We start from the raw sequence: 20,910 nt of genomic DNA, 5'->3' as shown, positions 1-20,910 counted from the left end.
CAGTGTTCAGGTGTCTGTGCCAGGCAAATCTACACTTTGCACCATTAGAGCCTGAGTCCTGGCTCCATTCCCGGCCTCTGCCTGTCTCCATCTTCTAACTGGTGGCAATTGACGTGGTGTTCTTGGGTGAAGCCAGCATTCAAAGCAGCAAACTTGATGTGGACTCGAGGGCTCAGAAAAGACCATTACATGCACTGTGATCTTTCTTAAAACCTCCCTACAGATATTAGAACAAGATATATGCTTTAACACTGTGAAGCATTTGTCTACCTGTGTGGGTTTTTGTTTTTTTTTTTTTTTTTACCTCATTTTCTTTTCTGGGTGTATGTGGTAAATGACAGATTGTCTCAGATAATATTCATGTGATACTCCAAAATAATTCTGCAGACATGGTAAAAGCTTTTAGAGACACTAAAACTGATTATCTCTTCTGTAGCACTTTTCATCTTCAAAGCACTTACCAACATTAACTAATTAATCCTCACAGCATCCCTCTGAGTTAGATATCATTGCCATTATACAAATGAAGGAATTGAAGCGAAACACTTTGTGTCTAGCTCAAGATCGCCAAGACGGTTGGTGACAGATGGAATTAGAATGCACAGACCTGTGTTTGCAGGCTCTTTGCTCAGACCACTGCACCATTTCTCTCTTGACGAATGTACATAGAGGTATTGGTAGTCTAACTATAGCTGAGGGCTGAGCTTGTTAATGAAATCTCGTTAGGAGTTGCTTTGATGGGAAACTCATTTGTGGTCAGACAGATTATTATCTTTTTCAAACCTTCTTTTGCAACTTTTCCCTGAACAGACAAGAGTGCAAGCACTAATGAATTGCCCCAGACGTGATGTACTTTGGTTGTAGCTATAGCTAATTGTAAAATGGTTTGAGTCTTTGCTAAGAACGTTATACTCTTTGGAAAATAAAGCTTGTATTTCTTGGTGGTGCACTGAGAAACTGAAGTCAGCAGTAGCACTGAGTGTCTGAATCCATTGTACTCTCTATGGAATTTGTCAGTGAGCTAACATGTTGGGTATCCTAGATCATCATCTTGCTGACTTCAGCTGTACTAGATGAGTTCCTGGCTGCACTCAGTTACAGGGAAGCTCAATGAAGAAAGAAGAGAACGTGGGTTCTCAAGCTGTTGTTTAGTGTAATGACAGTATTTTCCAATCAAATGACATAGACATTTCTTGCTGAAATTATCAAATTCTTGTGTAATTTTTCCCTCCCCCCTCCAGTCAGATGTAATAGGCAGGTGCAACTCCATATTGTTTATGATGAGGCTTGTGAATATAGACAGTGTTGGGGAACAAGGAAGGTCTTCTTCTGTGAAATTTTACAGGTTTTGTGAGTAATGATGTCAGAAATACTTGAACTGAATGAGGAGGATTACAGCATGTACTTTAAGGCAACTGCTGAAATGATGCTGGGCACAGGTTGATTACAAGCAAACACAAAAACAGGTACTAGAGAAAACGTAATTAAAGGGTGCATTAGCAGTGATTGCTCAGACCTGTCTGAAAGTCCACACAGAAAATCCTCCCATTTAGTAAGTGGAAGGGTCTCACTTTGCTAATTGTCAGACTCCAACATTGGCTAATGCTTTAGCAACCCTCAGTGAGAATATTCTGTCTTAAGGAGAAACTGCTATTTGAAGTAAAACTTGTTCAGTTGAGTAGAGGAAGTAAAAATGACACTTGGCAATCTTGGCAATCCTGTGCTCCCCACTGCTTACTCTGAGATAGCATCAAGGAGTTTTAAACTAGTGCAGCACTAGCTAAGTAGCCCACAGAATGCAGAAAGATCTAGAGAGCTGTACAACAAGATTCCATATTGGAATATATTTAATATATATTATATATATATAATATATATAGCTGGTGGTTTTTTTGTTTGTTCATTTGTCTCACACACAATTTAAATGACCAAATCAAAAAACACACACAAAAAAAATCAGATTTTCAGATTTCATTTTAAGGACCTAAAAGCATACATTTATATTCAGAATTGTGAGTTAGCTGGGTTTCAGGAAGGCTTCACAGTGTTTCTGCTCCTTGCTTGTATGTTCATACACAGCCATGACTTTCTTCTACTGAGTTGAAGATGTATGCTTCTACGTGCATGTTCTGTAATATTGGACAAAAATTGAAGAAAATACAATCTCCCTTTACAAACTTGAATTGTTTTAGAACAGCAAAGAAAGTAAGGCTAGAAGAGATAAATTTAACTCTCATAGGTGGCCTTAAATTGAAAGAGTTGGATTGAAAGTTGAGTATATTTGAAATATAAATTTATCTTTGTACTTCTGGTGTTCACTGGATATAAATATCAAAATAAAAAGAGTAATAGTGGGGTATGTGAAATACATGCCTTGCAATACATGCAAAAATGTGCCTTGCTTGGCTTAGTGCAACTGAACTTAAAATCTGTGCTTTTACTTTGTTGCTATTGCTGTATTGAAATGAACTACTCAGCAGAGCACCTTAAATTTCAAAATTCCATTGGACAGGTGTTGGGGGTTGATGATTTTCCACACGTCCTTTAGGAAGCTGTTTTTATCCCATCTGTGTGGCATAATTCTCTGATGAGCACTTTGCTTGCCAGCTGAGAAACTGTTTGCCAAGACAACAGCTATTTAGCTGTCTGTGAGGTGAAAGTACTGGGGCTGACGAAGAGATGCTGGAAATACCAGTACTGTGTTTTAGCTTTTTGTAGTTGCTGACTGAAGGTGGTCTCCAACAGGCATTGCTTTGCCTCTTTGTGAGTGCAGGAAGCTGCTCCAACAGGGGGCTGGAAGGAGTCTGGTGTTGTCAGTAAATAGTGCTCAAAGTTCAGCAGACAGGCTTTTAGAAAAATTAGAAAGTATAAAATTAATATTTAACCAGATTACTACATTTTGTCTGTTTCATTAATTTTTTATTAATTTATGAAAATGCTGTTGATGGAAATATTGACAGTGTTTGCTTTTTTTTTATTTTGTTGATGTTGTGTGTTGTTTTGTTTTTTTTTTTTAATTCTTCTGGTAAATGGAAACTGATCTTTGTTACGAACAGAAACCATCTAACATGCCATATTGGGTAAATGCTCTAATAAGACAATAATTATTAGAGTATGAGGCATTAATGTTTAATATTGTTCATAACTCAGCTTTAAGAGGTTCGTAACGGAGGTGAGAGAGGAATGCTGTCTTAAGTGTTTACGGTTATGTTAATATTAAGATATACTGTAGGAAAGAAAACAATTTTACGTTACCTTACCCTTTCTGTTTGTGGAGGTTATTCTGTAGAAAGCGTTCTTCCAAATTTATTTTAATTAAGCAGTTCTGCTACTTCAGAGTGAAGTAGCAGAAGCAACTCACCATTACTGTGAGCCCTTTGAGATCTTATTCACATCATTCTTAAAAGATGAGAATTCCAAATTCTTTTGACTTTGAACTCTGACTCCAAATTCTTGGGGAATAGAAAATCTGGAACCTTTACTCATTACAGGAACTTCAGTTGTTCCTTCTGCATCTCAAACAAATCCTAACACTTCTGTACTCTGTGGTTTTGCCTGTGCAGATAGATCTGATTCTCTTTAGGCAAAGTGCTTCTAAATAAGATGCTATCCTTTGAAAAGGAAGAGAAAGATGCTCAGGAAGTTTAGAGATGGTGCTTATTCAGACCGTAACTGAGTAAATACTTAGGAAGGAGGAAGAAAAACAATAATTTATTGTGGAAATGAGTGAAATATACAGCATGGTAAGGTTTCATAAGCCTCTCTAGTCATGGACATATTCTGACTGCCGTCTATTTATTTGGTTTGTTTTTCAAGTCTGAAGCAGTTGTTGATTATCGTCCTCTCCTTAGGAAGTCTTTATAGGAGACAAGAATTCTTTGTTGTGCATTAGAAATGAAAACATTTCTTAAAATTGGTGTTGTCATTTTGATGCTATATGATGACTACAAACATTCATATTTTCGGAGTATTTGTTGGCCCTATTGTCAGAGTATCTGTATTCTTACAGCCTTCCCTTGGATCCGTTCTTCTGCTTTCAATGTTTGCTTTTTGCTCACTCTTTTCATATTTTTATCGTATCTTCTAATCACAACCTGAACCAGTAATATTTGAGTTGAGTATTTGAGATCAACAGTCAGATAGAAGTTAAGTAGTACAAGTTCATGTATAGAGAATTGCTTCTAATACCAGCAGACTCTGAGCTTGATCAAACTTTCAGACTTACCAGTATTTTGTTTCTGGATTTAAGCATCTGTATGCATACTTTTAATACTGATACCCAATGTGTGGAACACATAACTGTTTATCACAGCCCAGCAGGCAGGATACAGGTATTTTCAAGCAGCAGTACTGTACCCTTATCTCAGTAGCGCTAATATCCCCTGCCAGAACAGACATGATATATTGAAGCATCTGTAACCATGCAGGATCTCTGCATATGCCTTGAATTTAGCCTGCAGCATGTCTGTCATCCGTGGTGATCCTAATGTTGCGGCTGATGTTGCAAGAAGCAGAGCACTGATGCTGACTTGAAATCAGTACAGTCATTATGGATGTGTGATTTGTCCATTAAGCTGCACTGTCCTCTTTTCCGCTTTCCCTCCTCCTTCCTTGTGCTCTGGCAAGTTTGCAAACATGAAACTTGGCTATTGGTTCATAGAGCGATGGGATGCAGATTGCAGACTAGATAGCTAAATAGAATGGTAGGGACCAAAGCTAGTTAATGAAATAAGTTCCAATCTGCCTCAGAAGTCTGTTGTGATGAATTTTTGGAAGCCTTTCTTTTCTTTATTTCACTGACTATATTAAATCTGACCCCATAATAAAATAAGAATAGTAGAATAGAATAGAATAGTAGAATAAGAACAAGTTCAATACTGAAAATCATTTTCTGTTTTATTATAAACAATATTTGCAATACTTCAGTGCTTAATTATGCCACGATTGTGTAGAGTCCCAGTCTTTGCAGGGCAGTGACTTACTGAAGTTCTATCTTTAAATGATAAATGAAAAGGAAGTTATGCCTTCCAGCTGCATATAAAACAGAGTTTATTGCTCCCTGTGTCTGCGTTTTGTTCGCTGGATGGGTGAGGGTGTGTGAAAGGAAGCTTAAAGGGTGCATGTGTTACACTTCTTTTCTAACTTGTCTTTGTGTAGTTATTTGGATACATTTCCAGTGTTGTTTAATCTCCCTGAAATAAATCTTCATGAAATTCAAAGGGGAAAACTATATGTTTGGGGTTAATCTTAGGATTTTACAACAGCCTTTAGATCAAATCAAAACTGTTGGCTGTTGGTGAACTGTGGGTTGCTCTTGTTCGTGTGAGTCGCTCCATCACACACTCCAGCATGGCACTTTTGAATTGCAGAAATCTGTCACTTCTGAGATAAACCTGCTAATCCACCTTTCTCCTTAGCACATACTCTGTTCAGTGGGCAGATTTCTTACAAGGGTATTTTCTATCACTTTTGCCAGTGCTGCCTCGGTGTCATAAGCTGATGGCTTTAACTGGTGATTTTCTGTTTTTCAGACTCAACAGAGAAATCCAAACACCCCTCTGTGAAGTGTTTCTGGAGTTTATCCCCTGCTGAAAGCCTCCTCTAAGGTAATAGTTACAAATGTCAGCACGCGCATTATAAACAAAATTTCTGAAAAATGTTTCTTGCTCATTAAAGGAACTCGTGAATTCTATAGCCTGCGTTATTTCTCAGTACCAGCAGCAATCTTTGCCAGTCTTGCTGGTAAATATCTATGGAAGCCTCTGTTCCTGTTACTTTTTGTTCATTTTTTAAAATCATAATTCCACTTCCTATGCTGTTCAAATTCTACAGTTTCAAATCTCTGCTTGTTATCTTTTCCTTTTTTTCTGGTTTCAGTATCTTGCTTGAATTTTTCTGTCCTTTCTGAGCAGTCCTGCTGACTAGTGCTTTTAGTTATTCTTTTTCTTTTATTTTTTTCTTCAACACCTACTCAACCATTTACTTTTATATTAAGAATATTTTTTATGTCCATTGTGCGTATTGGCGTGCTAAAAAACTTGTTCATTTTAGCTCTGCAATAACACTCCGTCCGGATGCGGTACAGTCTGCTTGTTGTCCGTGTGACTTCCAGAACTTTTTTGTTGTAATGGTTACTTATGGTTCTTCATGGATTCTCTTGTGCATTTTCTGTTAAAATTCTGTGGGTCGTGTCTGTGATGATGCATGTATATGCGTCTAAGCACATATTTAATATACAGCATATGCCTGTATGTGTGCGCACACATATACACACTTGCAAGTTTTTTTACTGTGAATATAAGGTACGAGTATATATATTGAAACATAAAAATACCCTGCTTAAATATCTTTTTCTAGAGAGGACATTCTTGATGATGTTATGGTCCTTATAATCTATTGATTTTCTGAGCTGTAGTGATGGCTTTGTGCTCTGCAGAATAGACAGCATCTGTTATATTGCTTCTGCTGTTGGTTCTCTTTTATTAGGAATAAAATTAGGAGTAGTAACAAAATGATTTGGGTAAATAAAAACAGGTATGTTATTCACAGTCCTTTGACTCCTTGTTGAAAATGAAAGACATGATGCATGATTACGTCTTCAGTGCTCCTTTTGATTACTATTATTGTTTAGGCGGAGGTATAGAAAGATGGTAAATTGCTGCCTGTGTGTCACTATTTTTTCGTTCACTGATATAGGGAATTAATGGCAAGGGTTTTATTCTGATCCTGTGTGTTGCCCTGGTACTTTTCCCCTTTGATGTTCAGTGGTGTGTCTATGGCAGTGATCATTTTTGCAGAAAGGAAAAAAAAAAAAAAATATATATATATATATATATATATATATATATATATATATATATATATATGTTATATGGCACATGTTAAACTTGTGGCATGGGGCTTCGTTGATGGCTTCACATTTTACTTTCAAGTCAGATGTATTTCAAGACCTTTTTCTGAGTTTTGAGATTTAATGTGGTAGCACTTAAAAATGCTGCATGCATAATTTCACCTTTTGCTTGGATTTTGGGTGACAAGTTCTGAAGGTTACAGCATTTCTTACATGTGCAGGATGTGTGAAACAGCCATCTGAGAACCCTCAGCATGTATTTGGTACAGACAGGCAAGACATGGAGTTAAAGGACTGATAACTTTGAGACAGTGATTGTTCTGGAAAACTTACTGGGAGTCAACTTAAGAAGTTTACTTAACTTTAAGACAAATTAATCCATTTGTGAAGGGAAAAAATACATTCAGAAACCTGGAGAAACATAGAGGACAACTACAGCTTTCCATTCATTAGTGTACTTACGTCACCTGACTTTGTTGTTGTTACCATCTTCATCTGATCCTCTTTTAGCTTCTCTGGTCCCAAAGACTCTGGAATTTGTTACAGTAATACACCATATACAATACCAATACACCATAGCACATGAGCAAGTTATTGGATCTGATCTTTCCTTTTTTTTTTTTTGGCAGCGACACCTGAAAGGTCATCAGTCTCTAAGCAGGCTTCAGATATTCAAGTGCACTTTTCAGCTATGAATTCATGTGTTGTGCATACATTAATTATTCATCACTGATAACTAGGGGAGAAAAAACATTTGAAATGTGACATTTTCTATCATAGGTCATGCTTTAAGTTGGATTAATTATATTAGTTTCTTCAATTAATCAGTAAGGCTGCTTGTGAGGACAACCATTTGGAATAAATAGTTCCAGTGATAAATTTTAACCAACAGCCTTCTTAAAAGGAAATAAATGCAGTTCATAGAATATGACCCAAACCACTGGGTTAGAGTTTATAACAGTGTTGCGCAGGTTGGTTTGTTGGTGGGCATTGTGCTCCTCAGTTTGGTTGTGGCTGTTTTTGTAGGGTTGAGTTTTGACTTTCTGCATTGAGACATGAGGAAAAACCTTTTCTCTCAGAGAGTGGTCAGGCACTGCAATGGCTGCTCAGGGAGCTGGAGGAGTTGCCGTCCCTGGCAGCGTTCAAGAGGCATCTGGATGAGGAGCTGTGAGACCTGGTTTAGTGCTTGTGGTAGCAGTGGTAATGAGAAGATGGTTGGACTAGATGATCTTATAGGTCGTTTCCATAGGTCGTTTCTTGTGATTCTATGGTTCTATGATTCTGTGACTGGTCATGTTGGCAGTTTCCTACGACATCACAGTTATGCTTATGAAAAAATTAAGCAATTTGAAGCTATGTTCTCTGCCTCGTTCGTGAGACTCACATGATTGAAGAGCTCAGGGTTGCAAAGCAGTCTTTGGCATTGGAATTGTTTGCATCTTTTATATCTCTAAATGTGTTGTGGAACTGATGCCTTAGGTTTGATCCCAGTTTATTTAGGGCCACAAGCAACCATAACCAGTTGAGGAAGAGGCTGAGTAGGCAGTTTCTTTACCCCTTTTTAACAAAAGATTTCTATTGCTTCTGTCTTATTTTGCTGCCTCATATGACAAATAAAAGAAGGCTTCAAAATGCTTTATGTATTAGCGGGCTTATTTTAAAATCTGGAGATGTATTGTTTTGGAAATGATTGCACAAGAGAAGAAAAGCAAATTTGAATGCAGACATTGATCTCAGTACTTGGGGGGGGTTATAAACCAAGATTTTGCCAGTTACCAAGAAAAAGCGATGCTGTTGTAATGGCTGGGTCCTGTGAAAACACTGGATAGAGAGAGTAATGAATTACTGGAATAACACTGACTTCCCACTGGCCGTTATTATTTGCTCAATAGCAGTGCTCAGATTTGCTTTCTTATATTCCAGATACATCAACTATACCAGTTAATTTTGTTCTATAGAAATCTTCAACTAACTGCACTTAGTTTCTCTAGTGAAGCATATTTTGTTTTAAAAGGTCTTTGTGTTCCACAACCACCCCCTTACACACAAACCTTCTATTCATGTTTACTTCTGACAATTTTTTGTTTTTAATTATTTCTCTTTGGCTCCTGCAAGCTTACTGCAGTTGGAGTAGGCACTCTCTTTCAAGAAATTTTCATGAGGGTACTTCACAGCCAGCTAGAAATATTTATAACCTTGAAGTTGTCTTTGATCCTAAATCAGCTTTTAATTGCCAATTTAGTAAAACTGGAAGAATGATCCTATCGTTTCCAGAATACAGAAGATATGAATGCTGACTCAGGGGGCTGCAGTTATTTTAAGGCTTCTATTACTAATTATAGCTAACTTATTAGCACATAGAAATTGCTGGCCTTCCTGAATACTTGCTTGTGTAGAATTTGTCAGCTAGTGGATTAATTTCCTGAATGCTTACATGGACTGTTGCACTACTGAAATAATCATGGTGTTATTTATGTGAAATTTGGGGTCACTGAGTAAATTCCATTCCTTACTTATACATGACAAATAGGAAAACACTATGAATCCTGAGCTATTTGTGTAGTGTTGTAGAGAAAGTTAGATTCAATTTTGCATTTTTTCTTTCAGGATTGTGATGAGCCTTGACATTCTCATATGTACTGAATGTGATTTTTTTTTGGTGGTAATGATTGGAATATGTAGAGTGATACTTCATGACCTTTGTAACCTCACTTGCAGTATTGTGCTGAATACATCAAACAAATGTTTGAATTCCTGGAGAAAGTTATAATGCACAAAACTGTTGTATGAAAGACCTTCAGCTCATTTTCTAGACACACTTTGCTATTATGATCTTCAAGAAATCTCTGTAAGGTCCTTGACAAACTAAAAAATACTGCATGTCAAGATGTTTTTTGCCAACATGATTCAATCTTTGTCCAAATATGCTTGTTTATAAAACCTTACAAAAGATAAAGTAGTGCAAACAAGTGATCAGCACCATCTATTTCACAGATATTTATTTTAGTTTTATTTTCAAGCCTTCTCTATGCTACAATTTCACAATATATTCTGAAACTGATATACTAGATACTGGAGATAAGGGACATGTTCAAATGCAATCAATTCCCAGTCCTCTCTGATTTGTTTTTTTTTTTTTTTATTGTTTTTTTTTTCTTTTTTTAAAGTGGGGAAACAAAATAGATCTTTCATTTATGTGCACTGTTTGCCTCATTCCTTGGACTTTGATATGAAAAGTAGACAAATGTTGAAATCATGCAGACATCTGTAAAATAAATGAAAGCAGGTTTCCCATTGAGGATAGAGGGGCTATAGAAGAGAAGATTGATCTCTAGCATGGAGGGCAAGAGCCCTGAATTAAGTGTCGAGCTCTATTATGTTCAGTTGCTGCTTGCTTTCTACGCAGTGCAACTTGCAGCCAGAGTAGAAACCTCTCATTTTGGAGAAGTTCATGAATTATATTTAAATCTCTGGTTTTGGATTACAAAATCAGTGCTTTGACTGGATTTGCTGATTAGCAAGTTGTATCAGTTCTTTATTTAGTAATAGATGATTTCTTTGTGCTATTTAATAATTGCTGAAACTTAGCTATTAAGTACTGTCAGATATCTTTCCTTTTGGAGACACAAACTTTTAATTTAGACAACTTATATTCCTGTTGCTAAGTAGACAGCAATAAATCTTATTACTTCCCCATTTGATTCATTTTTTCGTTGGATAAGAATAATGAAAATCTGAATTAAATAGTTTTCTCTCCTGTATTCAGTGTCAAATCCATCAGTCTGTCAATGTATTTAATAAAATGGGAAGAGGGACTTCCAGCATAGCTGCAGATAGTAGTTATTACTGGTTCTTAAGTGGACTTAGTAAGAAATGCATGGGTTGCTCTGAAAGTAATGCCTCCAACTTTTTTCTGTGGAAACTACATCAGACACTGGAATAAACTGTCAGCTGCAAAACACCATTTTTTAAACACAGTCACCACCAGTAGTCACCATGCACTTGTGCCACTGATGAACCAGAGCCTGCATGCTGCACTCTTAAAAATCTGCATAGCCATCTAGAACGTGGCTTGTCTTTTACATCACTGTTACCACTGCTGAAAAACACCGCCTCGCTGTGCTCGCATCTGCTGTTGGGCATTTCTAAATGTTCAACAAGCATTGATGAATGCCATTGGGTGCTATGTTTTCTGCAAGAAGCAGTTCAGTTCCACAGCTTTGCTTCCTACACACTTCAATATCAAACTGCCCCTCTGCTCCCATCTGTCCCGTGGCATCTCAGTGTAATGGTGGAAGGTTTAACCTCCTCCACCATCCCACCAACATCCCCCTCCGACACTGAGGACCAACTCAATAAAATAGGAGGCATTACTTTTGGAGCAACTCTCATAGACTCTTTCTGACACCTATCCCAAAGTCTGCAGTGAGAGTTGAATTAAACATTGCCTTAACAGCTACTGCTTATCACATTTATTTGGATACTCCGTACTGTTTACTTTTCTCCCTATAAGGTGTGCTTTTGCAATAGTGAGGTATCTTTTTGTGTCAGTAGCACAGGAACTCTGTGGATAGATCAAAGCTTGCATTTGCTTAATACTAGTCTCTGGTTTAAGTGTAAAGAGAAGAGGACTGAAGTAGCACATGAAAGCCCTGTAATAGCACTGTAATCTCTCAAGGCGTTAAACAGAATTGCCAGAAGAAATCTTGTAAGAGCAAAGTGCAACAACAACAACAAAAAACACACAAAAAAAACCAAAAACCAAAAAACAACAAAAAAAAAACCCACCAGAATTGTGCAGTGACTTTCTCTGAAGATGACTTGCTAACTTTTAATGAAATGCCAGCGTAGGAGGAAAAGGGTGGATAGGGAAAATGAAATATTGAGGCAAGGTGTTAGAGCAGCACTTATTGCTTATCATGTGGAATTAGTGACTGTGCAATGTGTGCATTCTGTCTAGAGTACACCTAGCGTTTTGGTATGTACCTATTTAGTGAGACTGACTACAAGGCAAAAAAAAAAAAAAAAAAGAAGCTTGTTTACATAGCAGCTGTGGATATTTTTGCATGTTAGCGTACATTTGCACACGTGGGTGTGCATAGGTACGGAAGTACATGGACATGTATGTCTCAACATAATTGTAGTTTTCTGGTACTCAAAGAGAGTATGGGAGTTATCGAAGGGAAGACATGATATATTTGTATAATGTTTGAGATTATTTGCATTTTGTTTCTTTCTCTTATATGACATTGAATAATTCGGACATAATTTCCTTCATATGTTTAAAAAAAAAATGTAATCACTCTGTACTAAACAAAGTAAACTCCTATTTTATAATTCCTTATTCTAAAATCTCCTATACATTGTTTAACTGCAAAGTTTGTCATGTTCTGTGTTCCTTAAAGACTGTTTACACGTTCTTTGCTGACTTATCTATTTATAAGCATGGTTTCTACTGATGGTGAAATAAAAAAAACTGTTCCCTTTGCAATACTGCTATTTCTATTTGCATCGATAAAAGAATATTTCATGTTGTAATATCCTTCAGGTAATACAGAATGCTTCAGTTTCAGGTTGATACCCCAGACACTACAGGGTGATGTTGAATTTAGGTGTCTGAAAGCTATAGATCATCGCTGCTAAATAGTTATACCATGGGCAGGAAGAGATGAAAAAGTGAGAAACTGATGCATGACTAATGCTGCTGTATGCAAATTATCCTGTTGATGAGAGAAACTATAGAAACGAGGGAAAACACCACAAAGTTGTAGTGATGTCCTCGCTTTTCTTTGTGAGGGTCTTTGTGATTTCTCCAAAGGATGTTGCATTGCAGGGCACAGGGGCTTTCAGAGGTGGCTCCTTGTAATCTATGAGGCCATGACCTTAACAGATTAAATAGAACAATGAGTTTGTGTTGTCAGTGCAGTTCTGTCTAGAGGACAAAACATTTCATTTAGAAGGTAGATTGATGGTATTAGAGCTTTGAGTTGATTTACTTTGCACGCACAAATTTACTGTAAGTAGTTTTTTATTAAACCAACCACTGGATTATTAAAGGAATTATTCTGGAACAGATGAGTTGATTTAAAAGAAGAGTAAAGGATCAAAAACCTCAGAATTTACTGATAAATTCCATCCCTGCCTCTCCTTTGCTCAGAAACACAACATCATCTTTTTGTTTGATTGTTTGTTTGTTTTTTAACCTATCCTCTAACAGAAGGGCTGAAAGCAGATAATCTTGTCCCTATGCTAACCTAGAACACCAAAAGATAACTGAATAATCATGAATTCAAGTAATTATTGAGGTAGAGGGATACATCATCTCTTAGTATTTTTTTTTTTAATGCTTTTGAAAAATGGAACAAATAAATGGCATCAATTACTTGTGGTCCCGTGAGCTGTTGTAGCTACACGGTTCTTCAGAACAGTCAGAGAAATATGTTATGAAAATGTGCATCTTTTCCACAAATGCATTTCTTCATTCTATGAGATTACCTAAGTGTTTAAATAAACAGTTTATACAGAGAGCCTTTTCTCTTTTCTTTTTCTTTCTTCTTGTCTTTTCTCTACCCTGCAATGCTCAGCAGGTGTTCACATGTTTTTGTTTTTTCACTTCAAGCTATCAGTGTGAAGGAATACCAATAAATGTGTTAAGTTTAGATAATCCAAAATTCCCTTTGCTCAGCTTCTTGTTTTATAGTTATCTGTGTGGGTCAGAAATCTATAGCAGTGTGTTCATCTTCCACCCAAATCTATTCACCAAGCATCAAAACTCATCAGTGAGATGGAATAATGCCATTTAATTAGTCTTTGATATACAGTTTAATTAGGCCTTAATAAGGGGTAGTGCATCCTAAAATCAATTATCTTGCTCTTCTTAATAAGAGCAACTAATTAGTAGGTAAATCGCCACAGTTCTCCTTTTATCCTACAGTTTTCGCAGTCCTGCGGAGGAGATTAGGCTGAGGAAATTACTTCCCAATAGCTCAGAGAAATTTCGAGGTATATCTCAGAAGGTGCTCTGCCAAACACTCCGTGGTACATAAAGAAAGAAAATGGAAGAAGCCTTACTTCTACGCTTAATTTCTTGATCATTTTGCCCAAATTGCAGATGTGAAGTCACCTATGTGACAAAAGCAGAACCGAGGTGCTGCCCTGCCTGCTGCGCGCCCTGACTGCTGCACTCCCCGCCCCAGTGCTGTGCCTGTGCATGGCTTCGTTTCAGTGCAGCAGTCAGTAGCCCAAATACCTATTTCATGGAAATTGGTGCAGCTAGAAACGAAGGATGGATTATGGGCTTTAATAACATTATTTACAAAATATGACTCTATGTGGAAGAAATGTTTTAGATTACAAATGCCAAAAAGGAAGGAGGGGAGAAGGGAAGTCCAACTTCATATGAGAAAGAACACAGTGGCTCTCCATAGCTACTGAAAATCATGCATTGGTGAAATGATGTATTCTTTTGATATCCTTTCCTGATTCAAATGTTTATCTCAGTAATTTTGTTAATGATCTTAACAATACCAGGAAGCTGAGAGAAGTGGTACTGCTATTTGACTTTTAACTGGTGTGGGACAGGCAATTACAGTAGTGAATATCTGAACCTCCAGACACCATCATTTACTGCGTGTCTGATGTTACATTAGTGGTCTTGGTGTTTATCTTAAGCAGAAGATAACCCGCTGCACTATTTGGCTCTACTGCATGTTCTCTGTCTGTGTGTCCTGTGAGAATGTGCAAAAAATCTTTATAGATCCTAATACAGCCCACATGCCACAGCATCTTGTGCTTTGTGCACACATGGAAGAAAGCAGATCTCTGACATCCATGTGAAATTGCTGAGTACTTAAAGACATTCAGTAATAATTAAAAGAAAATGAAAAGACAAAAACAACAAAAACCTGTTTAACGCACACTGTGTTTTAGGTTTGTCTTGATCCTATTGTGCTTAATGTGGTGAATTCTCAAGTCTGACTGTTCCTTTCTAGTTCTTTTAAACATCTCATCCTTGCAAAGTTAGCAGTGGATGAAATTTCATACCTGTGAAAATGAGAATGTATTGAATTCTATCTGAGAAAACAGGCAAAATTGAACATAATTGATATTTTTGAACAGTGTTTCAGTTAGATTTCAGATCAGTGAAATGGTTACCTTGTTTCCTTCAGCCTATTACTGCCCTGCTGCCACTGCACCAAAGCCTAAGTCACTGGGCATTGAGGTACAACCCCGCAGGAAGCATATGAAACTACTTTAAAAATAATAATAATAATAATAATATAGCCTTTCTGTTATTAATGTTAAAACCTATTGTGGTTGTTTTTTGTTGTTTTGTGTGTTTGTTTGTTTGTTTGTTTGAAGTAGTTAACAAGCCAGCCTGCCTGTAGCAGAAAACGTGGTCACCTTAATACCATCAGTACATTTTATTTCTATCAGACCTCTTAAATGTCAGGTTACTACAAGCAAGCTTAGATGAACTACAGGCAGGCTGGCTGTAAAATTGGCCGATCTGTATGCAGTTAAAGGAAGTTGCCTTGTTTTGTTTTTCCTTCATGAAGAAGAGCAGAAGAGAAATTGTAACAGTGCCTTCTAACTCTGCCAAAGAGCATGATAGCCTGGATTGAGTCATTGGACAGGAGGAAATTCATCTCCTGTGCCTTCATACTTTATCCTTTATTTGATAATGTTTATTCTGTGGCCTTCTCTGATGTGGGGTGTGTTTTCCACACAATATCCATAAATTATATATAGTGATCGTCGATGCATATTTTATTTAAAACTGAAAAAAAACTGGCAAACAGTACTCAATGTCAGTGAATTAACAGTTGAGCAGGTCTGTTCAATTCTGTCATCTTGTCTTCTCAGAGGAGCTTGGACATTCTTATGCTGTCATCTTGCTGTGGTTATATCACGATTTACATCTGTAGCTTGTAAACAGCAGTAATGCAAGCAGTTTGACAAGTGGCACTTTTGCTAGTAAACAAATCAGCAATGCACTCAGAGTGATTAACAAGGATTGCTAGCATTTGAGATGGGGTCAGTGCCTGAAACACAGCTTGCCCTAAGTAGCCCTTCCAGTTTAGGATGTACCAATTAGGGGAAAAATAAATAAATAAATAAATGAGCTTCCAGCTTCAGTTGCAATACTTGCATAAGAACTACTAGTTTTTATGAAATTTTTGATGGCATCTGATCTTGCATTCTGTGGGTATTATCATTCCAAAGACTGACCGAAAAAATACAAAGTGTAGAGCAAGATTTTTGTTGTTGTTCTTTGGATGTGTAAAGGAAAGAAGCGTCAGGTCAAGAATCAAACTTTATCTGTGGTTACAACTAAAATTTAGCAGTCATGTCAGTAGCAGAAGATGGAAGAACAGTAGTCTTTCAAATTCTGTGATAGTTCTGCTTGTGTCTATTCATATTGTTCTTTGATTATTTGTTAAGTAGATTTGCTCAAAAAGGAATGCATCAAGGCTTCCACATGACTTGTATGCAGTTATCTTGAGGTAATGTTTCAGAGCCTCAACACTGATGTTAGAAGTATATTTGAGAGCAGTGCTTTGGCTTGAAGAAGCATTTAGATGCTGAAGAAAAATGAGATTTGAATCATTAGAATAAAATCACCCTGAACTCAAGTTCAAATGATTACAGCTGTAATGACCCATGGAGTTGCTTATCGTGAACTGTTCAGAATCCCACTCTTAACCTTATTACAATTCAAATTAAACTGTTATTTTAAACTACCAGACCTCTTTGCAGGGAGAGACCGGTGTCTTGACTGTTATCCTCTATGACTGTTCAGTCGTGCCTCGATGCAAAGCAAGTATAAAACACGACCAAAGGAAAAAGATGATTCAATTATTTAAGATTAACTTTGCATTGATACAAAGGACTACACAGGGTAACTGGTGATGCAAATGAGCTATAGGGTGACTGAACTTTGCTCTTTAATATTAATGAGGAGTTGTTAGTTTCTCTAGAAAACTGCTTTGTTACATACCTGTATGATTTTTCTGTTTCCTATCTTCTCTTTATTGTCGATGGTCTGTGCTGATGTAAAGGCTAAGATCAGAACCATGAGATGCAGCAGGTTGAATGGTTTTACTTATACATCTCATCAGCAGGAATTTGATTCCTGTCCTCCTTCTCTTCTTTGAGGCTAAGCCTTCTAGTCTCTCCAGGAGTCAGGAGAAAAGCAAAAATGTCAGCAGCTGGACAACAAATCATAAATTTATCATGCCTTTCAAATTTAATTTAACATAATAATTTAACCTTGTCTCACTTGAAACACCAGTAAGTTTGGTATTTCTTTTCATATGGACTTCAGCTTACTTTGTGCACTGATAGATGTTTTAAAATATTCCCTACTCCATTGGCTGTTAATCATTTTATGTTCCAGTCTGGGTGCATTGAGTAAACAGAATCCTATAAATGCAGTCACTGATGAATAACTTACTTATCCTGTTTCTTCCTTGCTACCGCAAGTATTTCATTCCATGTTTTCTATCACTTCTTGCTGTCCCTGCATTTTGTCTTTTTCTTTGATTGTTCTCTTCATTTTCAGCTTTTGCTTCTTAATTTGTCTCTCATTTTACATCTCCCTGCTCAAAACAAACCCCATTACAACTGAAAGATGAAACAAAGTCTTTCTTCCTTCTCTCTTTGCTTTTTTGCACTATGCATGGGGATTTTCCCTTCTCCAGAGGCAAAGCTTGTTACAGCTCCAGCCCAGGGTAGAATGTAACAGTTTACAGCAAAATTCCAAACTCTTCTCAGCTTTTGTGGCTCTTGCTATGGAGACAGCAAGCTTAGCAATATACTGAGTATAGTTAAAACAATCTGCTGCCTGCTGCTCTTGCTAAAGCTTCCTTGTGCTGGGAGGGAGACTGGGTTGCCAGGATGGAGGATGGCACAGAGCAAAGCTGGGAATGTATGTAGATGATGGCTTCAAATTATTGGGTTCGTTTTCAGCTCTCAACAGCCTTCTTTCCTACACAAGTGAGTGCTTTACCTATGACTACAGCAGTCTTCAAGCTGGATAAATGTGTAAATAGTAATTGACTTATCTTGACCCATTGTTCCATTTCAGAAACAGGTTATTTAACAAATGAATGTCAAATGCTTTCCCATGATTTATGAATTGTACTGCTACTGCACGGGAAGTGTTATGACTTTGAAGTTAGAGATTAATAACAGAGGCTTTGTATTTATGTTACCATCCCTTATAGCCATGATTAGTTGTGGTTGAATACCACTCAGTCACGTGGGAATCTTACACCAGATAACATCTTTCCTTTCCTGTACAAGCCAGTTTTTATACTGAACGGTGTACCATGGAGAGGGGGAATACACATACCCCAACTATTGACAGGCTAAAAGCCACTGCCATGGCAAAGATCTTTTTAACTTCTCTGTACATAGCTGAACTCATCAAGTAACTTTTCCAGTCTTCCATTTCTGATGACTCTGAATCTCTCTTTGCTGAGGCTCATTCTCTCTTTCTTGCCTACATCGTTTTGTGGGAATTTTGGTGAGAAGGAATCTTTCATAGCTGTGAATCAGCTTGGCACAGTTCTTCTGAGTGACCAAGTACCATTATCTTTTCCTATTCCAGTGATCTTTAGACTGTCATTGTATTTGAAGAAGCTAATCTCCTCAAGGGAAATTACAGTCTCATAAGGCTCATTTTGGTCTTCTTAAGAAATCAAAAGGCCCACATATTCTTCCCATTTTTGGCTACCCAATTTTCTGTTCACAGCTGCATGTGAATCTTTTCTGTGTATTTTTTGCTGGTACTTAGTATCAAGCCACTGAATGAAAATCTGCTTTTGTACCACCATTTTAATTTCTTTGTATGTTTCTTCAACAATTTTCCTGTAAACTGTCATAATAGTTAAAGTCTGCAAACGTTACTTCAGTAGATGGGGCCAGCTTTGAGGAACATAATTGCCCTAAAATGTTCCCCTTTTTGTGCAAGCACTGTAGTATTGGATTATACACAACCATGGTGTGGATACAAGAGACTAAATATTCTCAGCATGATCACTGTCCATGGAGTGAGGGGAGATGCCTGCATTCATTAGTCAAGTTTCCTCTAATGGTTTTTTTCTACATAACAATTTGCAGGAAATAAATACATTAAAATTCATAAGCAAGTGCATTATTATAAATAATTATTCTATAAATATGGTACTTGCTAAAGTGATCAAGCATTTATGTATGGATATATAAAAGATTACATTAGTTCTGGTGAAAAATCAGTTCCTATTTATCAAAATCAAGGAGCCACCCTTAGTAACATGAGAACTACCAGTATTTTTCAAAATATCCACGTGACTGAGTAGCTTCCCTACAGTGGGGTGCAATTAATTTCATTTCTCTTAGTAATTTGTGGTCTTAAAATTTAATCATCAGATGAGAAATGTATATTTATTGATGTTACTTTAAAACCACTTAAAAAATACAGGTGTGTGGTATTGTGGAGTCAGTAACAGATGTTATTGGCAACTAGTTTCTCTCATTTCCCCTCTACCCTGTGGAGTAACTTGGCTCCAGAGATTTTCTTATGAAGTAGGAAAGCTATAGAGTGTAAAACCTGTGATGGAGACAGGATTATGTTGACCAGGGATGGGATATTGTTTAATGCATCATAGTAATGAAAGTAAAAATAAATAATTCTACTTGTACCTCCCCGTTAGCTCTAATTAAAGCATTGACTTTAATTCATTTGAATAAAATTTGGTTTTAAATATGTAAAACTTCTTAAGCAGCCTAGTAAAGATGTGCCTATGAAAAAGAGAAGAAAGTATTACAGAGAAGTTCATTAGGTGATTTTTAGGATCTTGAGCAATTGTTCAGCAATTGAGAAAGTATTGCCTTGTACTTGTCATCAGTAGATTTGATGGAAAGATCACTGGGGAAAAATGAACATTTATACAATTGAGAAGGAAATTAGTGTTAAGAAATAGTATTCAGACACCTTGAGGTTATAAAGGGAAAACTAGCTGGATGATAACCTGAAATATGACTGCAAAAGTGGTCAGTATTACCATAAGAATCATGTACCAAGTCATCTCAGTTTTGAACATAGGGGACTCCTTCAGTAAAATGCAAGCAATGATAAATTCGAGATACCGTGTTACTGATAAGTCTGATTGTAATCTGCTTAGAGAAAAGCAAGATAAATGATAAGGGAGCTAGCATGTATAAATAATAGAAATGCTCAACAAACACTAAGGGAAATAGCAGGGTTTTGTAGACATAACGGGGCATATTTTTCATCTGCTCACCTCTTTTGTAACAAGGGCTTTGACAGTTCTGTTGCATGACCAAGATTTTAAAGGCCACATTGTTTGTTTTTATAAGTGGCATTGCACTGCTTAAGAACGTGACACAGACAATGCCTGAAGACTTTTTCTATGGAACAAAAGCAAAAATCACAGTTATGGCAATTTAGATTATACACATGCATACCAATTTTATATTTACACATAAAAATTAACGTAGTGACCATTCTTCTATTCAGACATGTACCTTGTGACCTTGGTTGAAAACTGTATTCTTCAGCACACAAGGCAATAGAAACAAGCCCTCAAATTAAAAATAAAATAAAATAAAATAATAAAAAAAAAAATCTGGAAAGTTAGAAGTATTTCACTATGAGTGTTTCTTGTCTCCTGATAAAGGGATTGACTGTTAAGTACAGCAGAATTAGTGGTTACCTATCAAAGACGAAATATTTATGTTATCCTTTATCAGCAATTTCATGAAAGTAGCATAGGTTTTTCTATGCTTCTAACAATATTTAATCCCTTTTGGCATTGTCTCTGGTAACTTGGTGGGTATTTTGACATGACTTTAATAGAAATAAAATGGTGTCTGTTGGACTCTTGTTTATCTTGTCACATGTTTGGCACAGAGTTTGAGTTGCCTTGCATTATTAATTGTACTCATTAAAATGTAGCAATAGTAAGGGGGAAGTATTTTCAGAAGAGGGTTTAGCTTCAGTTGAAGTCCTGTAAGCTGTTAGGTAAATCAAAACAGCATAGAAACTCTGGAAA

At 36.8% G+C, this 20,910-nt stretch overlaps 1 protein-coding gene across 5 annotated transcripts in view; it reads left to right on the top strand.

The window, feature by feature from the left end:
* TENM2 (teneurin transmembrane protein 2) overlaps positions 1-20,910 on the top strand; it is a 1,003,091-nt gene that overhangs the window by 271,070 nt on the left and 711,111 nt on the right. For all 5 annotated transcript variants that reach the window (XM_048960706.1, XM_048960707.1, XM_048960710.1 and 2 more), the window contains exon 4: positions 5,532-5,606. The gene's annotated coding sequence lies outside the window, so the exon portion shown is untranslated. The remainder of the gene's footprint in view (positions 1-5,531; positions 5,607-20,910) is intronic.

This window comes from Lagopus muta, chromosome 14, assembly GCF_023343835.1.
Source record: "Lagopus muta isolate bLagMut1 chromosome 14, bLagMut1 primary, whole genome shotgun sequence".
Classification (NCBI taxonomy): domain Eukaryota; kingdom Metazoa; phylum Chordata; class Aves; order Galliformes; family Phasianidae; genus Lagopus; species Lagopus muta.
This window is presented reverse-complemented; position numbering and strand designations above follow the sequence as displayed.